This window comes from Sturnira hondurensis, unplaced genomic scaffold (assembly GCF_014824575.4).
Source record: "Sturnira hondurensis isolate 20B ecotype Veracruz unplaced genomic scaffold, ASM1482457v3 Scaffold0021354, whole genome shotgun sequence".
NCBI lineage: Eukaryota > Metazoa > Chordata > Mammalia > Chiroptera > Phyllostomidae > Sturnira > Sturnira hondurensis.
The window spans coordinates 9,240,215-9,256,248 of record NW_028093985.1 but is presented as its reverse complement, the minus strand read 5'-3'; the positions used below and the strand labels follow the sequence as shown (position 1 = coordinate 9,256,248).

The following is a 16,034-nucleotide window of genomic DNA, read 5'->3' as shown; positions in this document are numbered from 1 at the left end:
TGGTCACATCCAATCTCAATTATCTCTTATGACCGTGGAATGCCAGCTGCTGCCATCCCGAATATCATGTTATTGCTCATTTCCTCTGCTAATCTTTTACAAATACCATTAATAATTATTAGTTTCAGTGATGTATTTAAATTTCACATCCTTTTCTCTCCTTTCTCTTAGCCAATGAAGTATTTAAACACAATAAAATGGCCTGAATAAATTTCTCACATAAAATCTAACACCTACGTTTCCAAAATGCCCTTAAAATTGGACTGAAAGTTCCAAGACTATGACTTGTTTTGTACTCATCAAAGGATACCTTCATTACAAACAAGGACAGATGAATGAGAGTATACTTATCATTTTGGGAACTTTCACAAGAACACTTCAGTTCTAATTGCAGAGCTTCATGTGAGAATGACACTTAACAGAACTAAAGAGATAAGATAATACCTGAAATATAGCTTTACTAAGCAACAGCCTTTTTTCATTAAGAATTTAGTAATTATAATTTCTTAAGCCTCAAAATTTTGACACATCTCAAGTTTTACTTTCAGAAAAGTAAAGATATTCCAATGAAGCACCATCAGTTAACCTTATATAGTCTTTTCTACATGAAAAAAAACATGCTGCTCTGGAACTGAATTTTAACTAAGAGCATTTGTGTGGAAAAGGAACAAGACTTGCACAGTACTTTGTCCTCATTCACAAACCCACCATTTACTTACAACCACACCCATTTATCTCGCTATTTTCCAATGGCAGACAAGGAAATGAGTGATAATACTGGGAGTACAAATACGGGTTAATGCTCAAAAGAAAGCACAAAATCCTATAACATGTACTCAACTGGTGAAACTACCAAATTCAGCCACAGAAAAATACTTAGGAGACATGAAATTGTCAATATTTAACAATTTTTAACCCACGAAGAATGACAATTTCACATGGTTCAAATAAATTATAAACAGCACATGAGGATTACATTCCTAACTGGATGAATAATTACACACTTTCCATGATGCAATTTCAAACACATCTCTGCATATATTTTGGACAACTCTATTGGGAGGAAATTCCAAGATACAAGCAAAAATTCAGTTCTGTGTCCCCTTGGGCGATGCATTTCCAAACTGAACTGAACCTGTACCTGCAGTACCTACATTTTAGCAGTAAAATGTAAACCAACCCTCGTACTTTTAAAGCAATGGTAAAAATCCTACTGCCTCTAGGAGTTATGTGGGTCAGGTGTAAGCCCATATACCTTAGTCCCCATTATCCACAGGGGACTCCTCCTCTTGGACGCCTGAAACTATGCATGTTATCAAACCTTACATGTACTAGGTGAGAATCTTAAAAGCAGCAAGATAAAAACAACGTGTTACATACAAGAGAAACTCCACAATGCTACCAGCAGATTTTTTCAGATGAAACTCTGCAGACCAGAAGGGAATGGTATAACATATTCACGTGCTGAAAGGAGAAAAACTTCCAACACAGAATTCTCTAGCTGACAAGCTTATGACTAAGAATTGAAAATGAGATGAAGAGTTCTCAAAGTAAGCAAAAACTAATAAAGTACATCACCACTAAACCAGACTCACAAGAAATGTTAAAGGGGCTCATTTAAGTTAAAAAGAAATGACACTAATTAATAACAAGAAAACATGCAAAAAGTAAAAATCTCACTAAAAAAGGTAAATATATAGTAAAGCTAGTGGATCACTCATTTATGAAGCAAATACAAAGGTTAAAAGACAAAAGTACTGAAATTAACTAAATGACAATAATTAGTTCAGGGATACATAAAATAAGAAGATGCAAAAGGTGAAATCCAAAATACAAAATGTAGCCCTGGCTGGTGTAGCTCAGTGGATCGAGCACAGGCCTGCAACCCAAACAGCTGCAGTTCGATTCCCAGTCAGGGCACATGCCTGGGATGCAGGCCAGTTCCCAGCAGGGGATGCATAAGAGGCAACCACACATTGATGTTTCTCTCCCTCTCTCCTTCTCATCCCCTCTAAAAATAAATAAAAATAAAATACAAAATGTGAAAGGAGGGTAGTAAAAATGTAGAGTTCTGGAATGTGTTCAAATTTAAGTGGCTATCATCTTAAAAGAGACTGTTACATCCATAGAATGTTATATATGAAACTCACAGTAATCACAAATCAGTAACTTACACTAAATACACAAGAGAAAATGAGAAAAGAATCTAAACACTCAAAAAAGTCATGAAACCACAAGGAAAGAGAAAAAGAGAGAAAAACTATAAAAAACAGAAAACAAGTAACAGCATATGATAAGTACATACTTATTAATAATTACATTAAATGTAAATGAACTAAATGCTCCAGTAAAAGATTCAGAGTGGCTGAATGAATAAAAAAAAAAAAGAAGACTCATCTATATGCTGCCTACATGAGACTCACTTCAGAGGTAAGGACAAACAGACTGAATTTGAAGAAACAGAAAAAGATATTCCATGCAAATAAAAATGAAAAGAAAGCTAGTGTAGCCATATTCATATAAAAAAGAGAATCTAAACCAAGGACTGTAATAAAAAACAAGGAAGGTGATTACATAATTATAAAGGGGTCAATCCATCAAGAAGATATAACATTTGTAAATATATATGCACCCAACATAGGAGCAAGAAAACATATAAACTATATATTAACAAACCTAAAGGGAAATAATGACAACAATACAATAATAGTAGAGAACTTTAACACCCCAATTACATCAATTGATAGATCAATAAGACAGAAAATCAATAAAGAAAGATCAGCCTTAAAAGACGGATTAGTCCACTTGAAGTTAATAGGCAGTTACAGAACATTCCACCCAAAAGCAACAGAAGACACTTTCTTCTCAAGTGACATGGACCATTCTCTAGGATGGCTCATGTTCGGGCACAAAAAATTTCAATAAATTCAAGACTGAAACTGTACAGCATCTTTTCCAACCACAGTGGTATGAAACTAGAAAGTAATTACAAGAGAAAAACCACAAAAATGTGGAAATTAAACACCCTACTACTAAGAAACCATTGGGTCATCAAAAAGTCAAAAGAGAAATAAAAAATTCATAGACGTACATGAAAACAGATACACAATATACCAATATTTTGGGGCATAACAAAAGCAGTTCTACGAAGGAAGTTCATAGCAATGCAGGCCTACCTCAGGAAACAAGAAAAATCTCAAATAAGCAATCTAACTTTACCTTTACAAGAATTTGAAAGAGAAGAACAAATGAAACCCAAATTTAATAGAAGAAAGGAAATAATAATGATCAGGGTGGAAATAAATGAAATAAAGACTAAAAACACAACTTAAAAAATCAATGAAAGTAAGAGCTGGTTCTCTGAAAGAAAAACAAAATTGACAAACCTTTAGCTAAACTACCCTATAAAAAGACAGAGGACTCAAAATAAAATCAGAAATGAAAAAGAAATTACAACTCATACCACAGGAATATAGGATCATGAAAACTACTATAAACAATTATATGCCAACAATTGAAAAACCTAGAGGAAATGGACAAAATCCTAGCAAATAAACAATCTTCCAAGACTGAATCATGAAAGATAGAAAATCTAAACAGACCAGCTACTAGTAAGGTGATTAAATCAGTAATCAAAAACCTCTCCAAAAGACAAAAGTCCAGGACCAGACAATTTCACTAGTGAACCAAACATTTATAGAAGATTTAATACTAATACTTTGCAAAGTCTTCCAAAAATTTTAAGAGGAGGGAACACTCCCAAACTCATTTTACAATACCAACATTACCCTCATACCCAAACTATACAAGGATACCACAAGAAAAGATAATCACAGGCCAATATTCTTGATGAGCATAGATGCAGAAGTCCTCAACAAAATATTATCAAACCAAATTCAGTAATACATTAAAAGGTCACATACCATGATCAAGTCAGGTTTATTCCAAAGGCACTAGAATGGTTCAATACCCATAAATCAAGCAAATTCATATACCACAGTAACAAAATCAATGATAAAAATCATGTGATCATCTCAATACATGCAAAAATTCTGACAGAATTCAACACTCATTTATGAGAAGCTCTCAACAAAATAAGTATACAGAGAACATAGTTCAACGTAATAAATACCATAAATGACAAGCCCCCATAAATGACAGACTAACCTCAGACTCAGCAGTGAAAAGCTGCAACTTTTCCCCTAAGTTCAGGAACAGAAAAAGAATGCCCACTCTCACCACTTTCACTAAACACAGTACTCAGGTCCTTACCACATGAATTAGGTAAGAAAATAAATAAATTAAAGGCATCCATATTGGAAAGAAAGAATTAAAACTGTCACTGTTTGCAGACATGATACAATATAGAAAAGCCTTAAAACTACATTTAAAAAAAACTGTTAGAATTAATAAATGACTTCAGTAATGTTGCAAGACACAAAATCCATTTACAGAAATTTGTGGTATTTCTTTACACTAATAAAAAACAATGAGAAGGAGAAATTAAGAAAACAATCCCATTACTGTTGCATCCAAAGAATAAAATATCTAGGAAGTAATTTAACCAAAGAGGTAAAAGACCTGGACAATGAGAACTATAAAACTAAAGAAGACACAAACTGCCCTGGCTGGTGTAGCTCAGTGGATTGAGTGTGGGCCTGCAAACCAAAGGATTGCAGTTTGATCCCCAGTCAGGGCACATGCCTGGGTTTTGGGCCAGTTCCCAGCAGGGGATGCATGAGAGGCAGCCATACATTGATATTTCTCTCTCTCTCTTCCTCCTCCCCTTTCCCTCTAAAGATAAATAAATAAAATCTAAAAAAAAAAAAAAAACACCCTAAAGAAGACACAAATAAATGAAAAGGCTCCATACTAATATATTGGAAGAATTAATATTATTAAAATGTCCATATAACCCAACCAATCTACAGACTCAAGCCCTGTCAAAATCCAAGAGCATTTTTGACAGAACTAGAAAAATTCTAAAATTTCTATGAGACCACAAAAGATCCCAAATAGCCAAAGCAATCTTGAAAAGAACAAAATGCTGCTATTTCAAACTATACTACAAAGCTATAGTAATCAAACAGTATAGTATTAACAAAAGAAAACTATATGACCCTATTAACCAATGTCACCCCAACAAATTCAATTAAAAAAAATTATGACAAAGGAGACAAGAATGGAGAGTCTCTTCAATAAATGGTGCTGGGAAAACTAGACAGTAACATGTAGAAGAATGAAGCTAAGCCACATCTTACATAAACAAAAGCCAAATTAACATAAAGGATTAAAGACTTAACTTTAAGAACTAAAACCATAAATTTCCTAAAAGAAAACACAGGTGGTAAGCTCCTTGCTATGACTCTTAGCAACATTTTTGTGGATCTGAGCCCAAAGACAAGGGAAATGAAAGCAAAAATAAACAAGTGGAAGTACATCCTATTAAAAAACTTCTGCACAGTGAAGAAAACCATCATCAAAATGAAAAAGCAATCTACTGCATATAAGGTATTTGTACATCAAATGTCCAATAAAGTGTTAATATCTAAAATACATAAAATATTTGGACAACTCAACAACAAAACAACACAAAAAATGGGTAGAGGATCTGAATAGACATTTTTCCAAAGAAGATATACAAATGACCAACAAGCACATGAAAAAAAGCCCAATATCACTAATTATTAGAGAAACATAGATAAAAAATACAGTGAAATATCATCTCATACCTGTTAGAATGGCTGTCATCCAAAAAAAGCAAGAAAGAGAGGATGTGCAGGAACAACTTCACACACTGTTGGTAGGAATGTAAGTTGGTACAGCCACCATGAAAAACAGTATGGAGAGTCCTCAAAATAAAAATAGAACTACCATATGATCATCTATTCTACCTCTGGGTATTTATCCTAACAATAAAAAATACTACTTTGAAAAGATATATGCATGCACCACTATGTTCTCTGCACCATTATTTACAATAGCCAATACATGGAAACAACTGAAGTGCCTATTCAGGGCTACTACTAAAGGTGAATGGATAAAGAAGATGTGAGAACACATACAGGACTACTACTAAAGTATAGAAAAAGAATGAAATCTTGCCATTTATGACAACATGGATAGATCTTGAGGGTATTGTGTAAAGTAAGTCACACAAAGAAAGAAAAATGCTGTTATTATCTCATTCAAATGTGAAATCTAAAAAGCAAATAAACAAAACAAACAAACTCATAGAACAGACTGGAGGTTACAAGAAGGGCAGGGAGCCGCAGGGGAGTGAGGGGTAAAAGGGAGGGAACTGTTTAGACGGTGTTAGATGGTATCTAGACTTCCAGTAGTTATCACTTTGTAGTGTACACAGATGTCAAACTATAAAGTTGTATACTTAAAACTTACATAATGCTATAAACAAACTTTACTTTTATTAAAAAAGAAAAATAATAATTTAGAAGAGTGAATTTTGAGCAGGATATAAATGAAATGAGACAGGCCGTAAGTCGATAACATGTTGTGCTAGGGTACATGGGAATCCATTTGCTTTACCTTTAAATATGCTTGCTATTTTCCATAGTAAAATATATAAAAATTCTCAGTAAGTGTTATTTGAACATCAGTCTGATTCTGTTCATTTATATGACACTTTTATCAAAAGAGAAAAGTCATCTATTATGAATTTATTCTTAAATATATAATTTAATACTTCAACACTTAGAAGCCTGTCCAAAGAATTATTAGACTCAATAATGGCTCTTTGTTAAACACTCATATCTGATAAGCATTATACCAGGAACCCTGGAGCATAATGCAGTGGCAAATTTTGTAGTGCAACACAGAATCAACGATATCAAATATCAGAAAATATTTTTATAACTGAGGAGCTGATAATCAAAAATATCTAAAAGTATTGTAATATTTATTGGCTATACATGAATAATTTTATCTTAAGGCCAAAATGTATAAAAATTAACATAACAAAATATTCAACATATAAGCCACTTCCTATAAATATTCAATGGTTGCACATAATACCCACAATAAAGATACCAAAAGTAATAATATTTTCCAAAATTTCCCACACTTGGCATATCATTAGTATTATCCCATCTTAGATTTCTTAACATATGAATCAAATATCTAGTATAGTTCCTGGCAAATAATCAGCCTAACTTAAATGGATAAATTCATTTAATCTATACTAGTTTGCATAACTGTAGCTTATATTTTTTTCCTTCTATGTTCCTTAAAAAACAATAGCTTCCCAAAAGTACTTGGTATTTTAGCTATTACCAAACATTGGTCAGAAAATAACATCAGTATCATGATCCATGTCCCACGTAATTCAGGTTAAATGTGTTCATTTAGACAGTTTGTTGATTTTTGCCACCCAATACACTTCCCCTACTTGTAGCAACAAAACTCTAGGTGATACGACCTCTGCTATTGGGCAAGCTGACTTTGGCCCCATGTTCCAAGAGTATAACACAGACCTGGAGTAAGCCAACATTTCATTTTAATCCCCAGTGACTGATTCAGAGATAAGCAAGATTCAGAGAGATAATCACATGATTCAAGTTAGAACAAGGCAGACCACTGAGACTCAATCCCAAGACTTTTCTTTGCATCATAAAAGATACAGATTCTTCTCTGTGGGTTTAGTGTTATGACACTGTGAGTGTGAAACTGTTGAGAACAAAATCAAGAGAGCAAAAAATGGAACTGAGGGGTAGGCAGCAGCTCAGATTGGATTCCAGCAGCATCAGAATCTAGATCTAACCATGGTTGTTTTAGGTATGAGGACCAGAAATTCCTTTTTGCTTTAGCTACCTTGTGTCAGGCTTTGGATTCAGACAGAATTCAGGATGTATTCTCACTGTCATTCACTGGTTGTGTGTACTTCAAGTTATTTAATTCTCTTAACCTTGATTATTTCATAGTCCCTGTAAAACAGTTATAGGCAAGCAACTGTGTATATTCTATCAGTGATACGTGAGCACCACACACTTTTGGAAACACTGTATTAAACTCATAATATTCAACATCAAACAAGAAGTTTTACATGTTAAACTTACTATGCTTACACTATCATCAAATCTAAAACACAGAACACTTTGCAAACTGGGAAACTTCTTGCTACATAGTAAATAACTCGTAACACATGGTTCAAGGAGGCAACTGGTAAATATGTTGCATAAGGCCCTAATAATTCTAGAAGAAAATCATATCTATTCAAAACAAAGATTCAAGCCTTGGTTATATGGAAAAAAAAGTTTCCCAAGTGTTAAAAATCACTAAGTAGTAAGTCTAGTGTTTTCTCCTTAAAGCTCAACATTTTATATCAAAACACTGGGAAAGTTCTCTTTAAAAGAAAGATCCAACCAATTTAAATTTTAAAACTATGGTTCTTCCCCTTCTATCTTTAACATACTGAAAATAGGTTAACAGTCTTTTGTGAACCTCTAAGCAATTTTGTTATTTCATGTTTATCAAGGTATTTGTAGATAAAAATACAGCTTCCCCAGAATATATACCTCAATTGCACTTTGCGTCCATTCTTCATAATATAAACATAACACTATGTGGTTAAATGACTACCTAGCTAAGTCAAAGCCATCGATCTCTACCATCAGAAAAGCAACAACAGGAGCAGTCCCAATACCCATTTTTTCATGACCTTCTATGACTGTTTTTAGGACTATCATTCAAAAAATGAAGTTTAACCTTTTTTTATAAATCTGCCTAACAGACATAAGATTGTGTGGTTCCAACGATTTGATATAGAAGGTTCAACATTCTTCCACGTTGCACCAAATGCTGTTACATTGCAGTGATATTCATACGGGAATTACAGTGGTGACCTGTGGCATTCAACCAAACATACAGACCTCACTCACTCTTTCCTTCACAGATTTTCTTCTGAGACATGGTTCACAGATAATAACCAGGACAAATTTCCTTCACATTTTAACTTCAAAAATCTCTTAGGTTTTCTATTGCTAAATTCTCAGAGCACGAACTTTAGTTCCCAGAAGTTGTATCTAAGTCATGGCTTGAGACAATTTTGATAATAATAATGCTTAAAATGAAGAGGTTGGTTCCTAAACACAATATTAAGAAAGCATTTTTTAAAATTCAATTTATATGAGTATCATAGCACAACTAATTTACAAAGTTATGCATTACAAACACGGTGTCATTTTTTAAAAGCACTTAAGTGAAGCACACATATGGAACTACATCAGTATACTACATAGTAGAAACATCTACCTACAAATTACCAAAGAGGCATCAATAATTTTTTAAATGTAAGTTTTTAAGTGCCCTGCGTTTAAACAGATGTTATCCTATTTTCTTTGAGCAGCTGTTCATTTGAACATGTTCCTTATTTATTGATATACTTGTGTTCAATGCTAAGGTCATATTTCTTAAACAGGAACTTGGCAACTTCCAAATCCTATGGTAAATATTGACATATCTCAGCATGTCAATATTTCTTTTGTCAGGACTTTGATGAGTCTCTTCAACAATAGCAGCATCTTATTTCTTAGCAGCCAATTGTTTCTGTTCCAATTGAGTTCTTTCTTGATTCAACAAAATTCTCATTAAATGTTCAGATAAAATTACAAGTAAGTTAAAAGCACCCTCTCAGACAAAGACCAGATTAAGCTCTTTGTTTACTTCTGCATTTTTGTCACTTCAGCAGGATGAGTAAGCTCACAGAAAAAAGGCACAAATTCAGGAGTGTCTTCCAAGTAATATTTGTTTTTGGTTAATCTCAAGCCTAATCCTTCTCAACTTCACTGCTGGTGTTGAAAGTCACTGAAACCTTTCAGTATTTATAGTTAAATTATTTACTTTTTTGTTAGGCCAAAAGATAGGCAAAATTATAGATTGGTTTACAGACTGCAAGGATGATGATTTTCAGAGGACAGCTTGAATTCAGAGTGTGAACCATAAAAAGTGGTTGAAATGTTAACAAACTAGTCATCATCAATTCAACCTTAAGGGCAAATTTCCGTATCACTTGGAGAAAACCTTCCCAATGTCCTGTAACTATCCTGGGATCTCCCCACGGCACACAAGTGAAAGTTTAATTTGTAACTATTGGCAGTACTGCCATCAACAAAAGCACAAGTATCTCAGGAGCAGTCTGGAATTCTGGAAGAAATTTCTTATTTCAACAAAAGTCTTTAGCAGTATTCTTCTCCCAAGAAAGGCCCAATTTCATCAACACTTAAAATTTGCTTACTATTATAACCTTTTGTGCGTTTACTTCAGGCACTGTCTTAGAAAAAAAAAGCAAAACTCACTTCTTCATCAGCACTGGCAGCTTCACAAATGACAAGAAGCAAATCGCCCAGGGCTATGAAATACGTGAACTACTTCCTAGCTGTATGAAAAGAACCATCTTTCTACTGTTTTACAGTCCACCCTCTCCCTAGAAAACTGAGTATAACAAATAGTGTTGATTTTACACTCAGAATACCATGCCTGAAATTAAACCTCTACTGCCTGACAGCTGATCAACTCTGATCATGCCAGTGCATTAAAATGTCCCTTGACTACCTGTACCCAGGCTTTGATATCCCAAAGATGAACAGGCCCCATTCCCAGCTCTCTAGTGAGACAGAAACACACAGAAGCATTTTACAAGCTCGTAAAGTACAGAGGCAGGGTGGGAGCTCCTGGGAAAAGTAGCACATAAGCCAGCTTGACTGTTCATGAAAGGCTTCCTTGAGTTACATTTTTAAAGATATAAATCTTAAAGGATGAAAATGACTTGGGGGTGGAAGGAAAAAGATAAGGAAAGGCATTCCAGGCAGAAGAACCTGCATGAGCAAAGGCTTGGAGGCAAGAAATACCATGGTATGTGGAAATGAAAAATAATTCAATGTTCAGACTGACTGTAAACCCAGAATTACAAATTCAAATTTCCAATCAAGCTCACTTATTCAACCAAAACATACTATGCACATCTATGCCTTGGACAGTGTTTTAACTTTAATAAGGGAACGAAACCAATAAAAACTCCTGTCTTTGGGAAGTTCACATTTCAATGGAGTAGGTGAACAATGAAAAATACACCTAATAAGTATATAAAAATATGGTGATACGTGCTATAGTAAAAGGAAAAGAGGAAACTGGGAGTACAGAGAGGCATTTTGGGGGAAAGGGGAATTTGTTGTAAAGCTGCAATTTTATTAGGAAGTTTAAGTAGGCTTCATCGAAAAGGTGCATTTGAACACAAAGGAGGTAAAGGAAATAGTTGTGTGGATGTCTATGAAGAAGCATTCCAAATAGAGAAAGCGGCCAGTGCAAAGTCCCTAAGGTGGAATGGGCCTACTGTGTCTAAGAAATAAGGTAACCAGTATGCCTAGAACAGAGTGAGGGAGCAGAGAACACAAATGACTAAAGTCAGAGAAATAATGGAAAACCAGATTATGTAAAATCTTGTAGGCCGATATAAGAAGGTTGGCTTTTACCAGGAGGCAAACAAAAAGTCACGAGAGGTTTTAGAACAAAAAAAGCAATGTGACATTCTTTTTTAATAAAATTTTTATTTTGGAATAATTCTGAGAAAAAAGTTGCAAAGATAATAGAGTTCCCATATACCCCTCACCCAGTTTCCTCTAATATTAACAAATTTTATAACCATGGTGCATTTATCAAAACAAAGAAACCAACATTGATGCACTACTATTATCTTGATCAGATTTCACCAGTTTTTTTTTTCCCCACTAATATCTTTTGTCTATTACAGGACCCAATCTAGGATAGCATGTTATATTTAGAATCTTACATTTTAATACAATTTTTATTTACATTTAAAAGTACCCTGTAGCTATTGTGTGAGATCAGAATGTAGAGAGGCAAGGATTGAGGAAAGCACGTAGACCAGATAGAAATCCAAACAAGAAATGATAGGGGCTACTACCAGATGTCCAAGTGGGAGATGATCCGTACACTAACAGCAGGAAGAGTAGGAAACAGATTCCAGATGTAGTTTAGGGAGAGTCAAATAGGATTTGCTGATGGATTTGATAGAACGTAAGAGAAAGTCGGTAATGACTACAAATATTTTTTAGCAACTGGCTTTACAGAGTTGCCATCAACTGAGATGAGGAAGAATGGAACAGGTTTGGATGTAAAAGGAGTTTGGTATGTGTCACTCGAGTCTGAATAATTTTGAATAAACAACTGGAGATATGGAGGTAGAAAACTAGATATGTGAGTCCAGAGTTCAGAGAGAGAGGGGACTAGGAATATGCACTTGGTATGAAAACATATACAGATGACATTTAAAGTCACCTTAATATCATCAAGAGGGAGTGTAGACCAAGAAAAGAACTGAAGATTGAGCCCTGGAGCACTTCAATAATAAGTGATCAGAAAGAACAGAACGAAGACTGAGAAGGAGCAACCAAAAAAGAGAAGAAAAACCAACAGTGTAGAATCCTGGAAATCAAGTGAAGAAAATATATCATGAAGAAAAGAACGATCAAGTTTGTTAAAGGCTGCCCACAGGTCAAATACGGTAAGAACCAAGAATGATCAACACCTAGAGATCACTGGTGACACCAACAAAAGCATTTTGGGGGAGCATGAGAGCAGCAGTCATTTTGAAATGGTCTCAAGTGAGGCAAGCAGAGTTTGCCACCCCAAAATACGCCTATGAGATATTATCTTGTTAGTTTTTTTAAAAAGAAACAAATGATTCAGGAAATGCCTTTAACCTTCCCCCAACTGCCTAAAAGAATTTAGACAGAGAACCTGCTCCAGGAAGAACTAGTATTTAATGAGAAAGAAACTAGCAAGGCTCATTTAATCAGTCCTCTCTGTATCCATTATTAAAGATAGCCCAGGAAACATTTATTTGCCAAACACTAGCTTTTCTATCTCCATGTGTTTGCCCCCTCCTCTATGCAGTCCCAAACCTCTACCCCTTACTCCTTCTCTGGGGTTCAAAGTGGCATTTGTGCTTAACTGCCCAGTTCGTTCTCTACTCTCATATTCTTATGGAACCCCCGTATACACACATGTAATAAACTTGGTCATTTTCTCCTGTTAATATGTCTCATGTTAATTTGACTTATTAGCTCAGACAGAACTTTATAAGAGTAGGAGGGAAAGTTATTTTTTTCCTCCTCCACACAAGAAAGAATAGATAAACGAAAAATAAATTGAGATCTGGATCATATAGAACTCAAAGGAATTTTGTTCAGAAGAACAAATAAATCGGTTTGGAAGTAGAGGAAAAGGTGAAGAGAAGTATTTCTTAAGTAAGAGGAATAAGACTCAGGCTAGAAAAAAATTATGGGTCTTAATCTAATAGCCATGGGAAAAGAGAATTAAAAAGAAGAGGCAAAAAAAGAGCAAAGACAAACACTAGAACACAAGGATCGTCAACCTTAGACTATGGAGGCTACTTGCGGATCAGAGAAAGCAAGCAGTTAAGTAAAACCATTTAATATATGTGAATATCAGTGCATTTTTAAAAACTGGGAAATCATATAAAAGAAAACCTTCCAACTCAATACTAGATACAAAGCAAAAAGAAAAAAGGGGAAGAAAATGGTCTGGGGGTATAAAAGCAATACTAATTTATTTCAAAAACCTTTTGCTGAGTGCCTAACATGCAAGTCAATCAGCTCTACAGCATTATCTCCCCCTTCAAGGAATTTTTAATTTAGTGAAAGAGAAAGCCAGGCACACAATAGGTAAGTTATCATGTGCTTATTAAATGCCAAATTCTTGGCAAGATGATTTACTTGCATTAACTCATTTCATTCTCATAACAATGAAGAAGCCTACGCACTCTCGCTACAGGAATATATACAAATATGCACTATTTTTAAATAAAATTCTAGGGAACTCATGAAACTAAAATCAAAAATACTGTTCTAGATGCAGGAGAAGCAATCATTCTTTAACAAAGGAATGATAGGTTTTATTTTTAGTAAGAAAAGGATGTAAGATTATTTAGTAAGAAGTGAGAAATCATAGCAGAGCTGCCAGAAAGGAGACTTTTAAAGTATTTAGCAATGGAAGACAGTACTTAAATTAAGTGCATTAGTTCATTGGCAGTGAACTAATTTAAACCCCCTGCTTTTGGTTTTTGGAAAACCAAAAGCAGGGGGTTTATGTGCTTAATGACCATGGAGCTCAATTACTAACTCCCCACCTCTCACCACAGGTTAGATTAATTCTGTTTGCTGTTACATGAAAAAAAATTACACATATATGTTCAACTTCATCTATTACCATTTGTGTCCCTCAATGGATAACTTTAATATAACTGGCCAATATTGTTCTTAACTACATTTTGAAGCTGAAGTACATTAAGTGCCCACGGCCTAAAATTAACTGTAATCCATAAATATAGCAAATCAACTGTGATCTTTAACTTCAGAGCCCCAGTGCTCTTCACAGGAAGCTTGAAACATGGCTTTGCAAATAAGTATTACCCCTAAGTGTTCATAAAGATCAAGACGATCTTCACAGGAAAGCAAAAACAGTTGTGAAGTCTACGGACATGTTCTCTCCTTTGGAAATCAAGCCTGATGAGTTGCACAACATAACTTCCATAACTAAGCCAAGTTTGTTTCATTTGAGTGGCCTGTTTTGTGATAGGAAGAGGATCCTGTACATTTTTTATACATTTGATTCTCCCCTCTTTCCCATGCCCATCACATTTATCTGAGGAACAAGTCATCTTTATTCCTCTGCTGCACTATTCCCCTAATAAAGCTCAGTAAATCCTTGCCAAAATTGTATATTTGACCAACTCTTGACAATTCAGTAAATTCAAGAGTAAAGTTAGTTATATTTTTTAAAAAGGCCAATTGTGTGTGGTAGCAAGCAATGTAGTAACAGATAGCAGAAATCAAATGTTTTAATCACCATGTTGCCCTTAATACCAGGCTCATAGTTTGGCCAAATACTGCATACAAATCAACACCTGAGTATCCTTCCCTTTTTTTCTCTATCCACTTTCTGAGTTAATAATTTAAAAACTAACATTCTGAAAAAAACTAACACGCTGCCTGAGAAAAAAAATAAACTATACGATTAGAGCCAGAGTTCACTTTAGGGAGCGGAGGGATAAACTAAATTTCCTAAAACTATGCACAGTGAACAAACACACCAGGGCACCCATTTCTCCAGCTATTAGAATATGCAAAGAAAAAACGGGGAAAAATAGAGCGTCGTCTACTGGGACTATTAAATTTACAGGAAGCTAAATAATACTACCAATTAAAAGATTAAGTTGGCATGTGCTTTGTCTCGCTAGTGGATCACTTCTCTAGAGCTCAGGAAAGGCAGCTGCTTCCCATTCATTACCATAGAAAGTTCTTCCCTGTTTCCAAAGAGTCAAATGTTTCAGCCCCAAATGCAACCTACTGACAAGTTTTTTGTTTTTGTTTTTGCTGGGGATTGGGAGAGAAAAGGCCTGTATTAAGAGAAATGACCCAAAAGGCTACTCAATATAATCCTCCAGGTTCAAGCGCCCTCCTAATCCCAGAACCATACAGGGCATTTCAAAGACGTTTTGTAATCCAAAAAACAAAAACAAAAACAAAAAACCCTAAAGTGCAACGGGAGAACCGGGTCCAGGAGGTGCACGCCTTGTGGATCAGGCCATGGGACGCAGGCGTTCGCTAGTCAACAAACGAAAGGCCCAGTAGCTTACACGTAGAAGGTGATCCTGCCAGGGAAATATCCACGCACCACGGAGTTGTAAACAGAAATAACAGAAAACTAAAAACAAATTTAAAATTAAAAAAATAGGGGGAAATAAAACAAACAAAAGGCCTACAATTACTATTATTTAAAGAGACAACCCTCCACTTCCGAATAGTACCTCTTAGTGACCCCATTTCCGGTCTCCTCCAAAAGGCCCGCTCCCACAAGCGCAGTCCTGCAGCCAATGAGAGTGTCATCTACGTCATCTACTTCCGCACGGGGCTCGTGACGTCACTTAAATCCCACCTTATTCCCGTAGAGAGGAGCCTATCCCAGTGTCTGAGTCCGCA

At 35.1% G+C, this 16,034-nt stretch overlaps 1 protein-coding gene across 3 annotated transcripts in view; it reads right to left on the bottom strand.

The window, feature by feature from the left end:
* Positions 1-16,020, bottom strand: part of XRCC4 (X-ray repair cross complementing 4) — a 209,944-nt gene extending 193,924 nt beyond the window's left edge. For 2 of the 3 annotated variants that reach the window (XM_037032053.1, XM_037032055.1), the window contains exon 1: positions 15,863-16,020. The gene's annotated coding sequence lies outside the window, so the exon portion shown is untranslated. Of the gene's footprint in view, positions 1-15,691 lie in introns of all 3 variants that reach the window. The other variant, XM_037032054.1, reaches the window with a different exon arrangement.
* Positions 16,021-16,034: the final 14 nt, after the last annotated feature.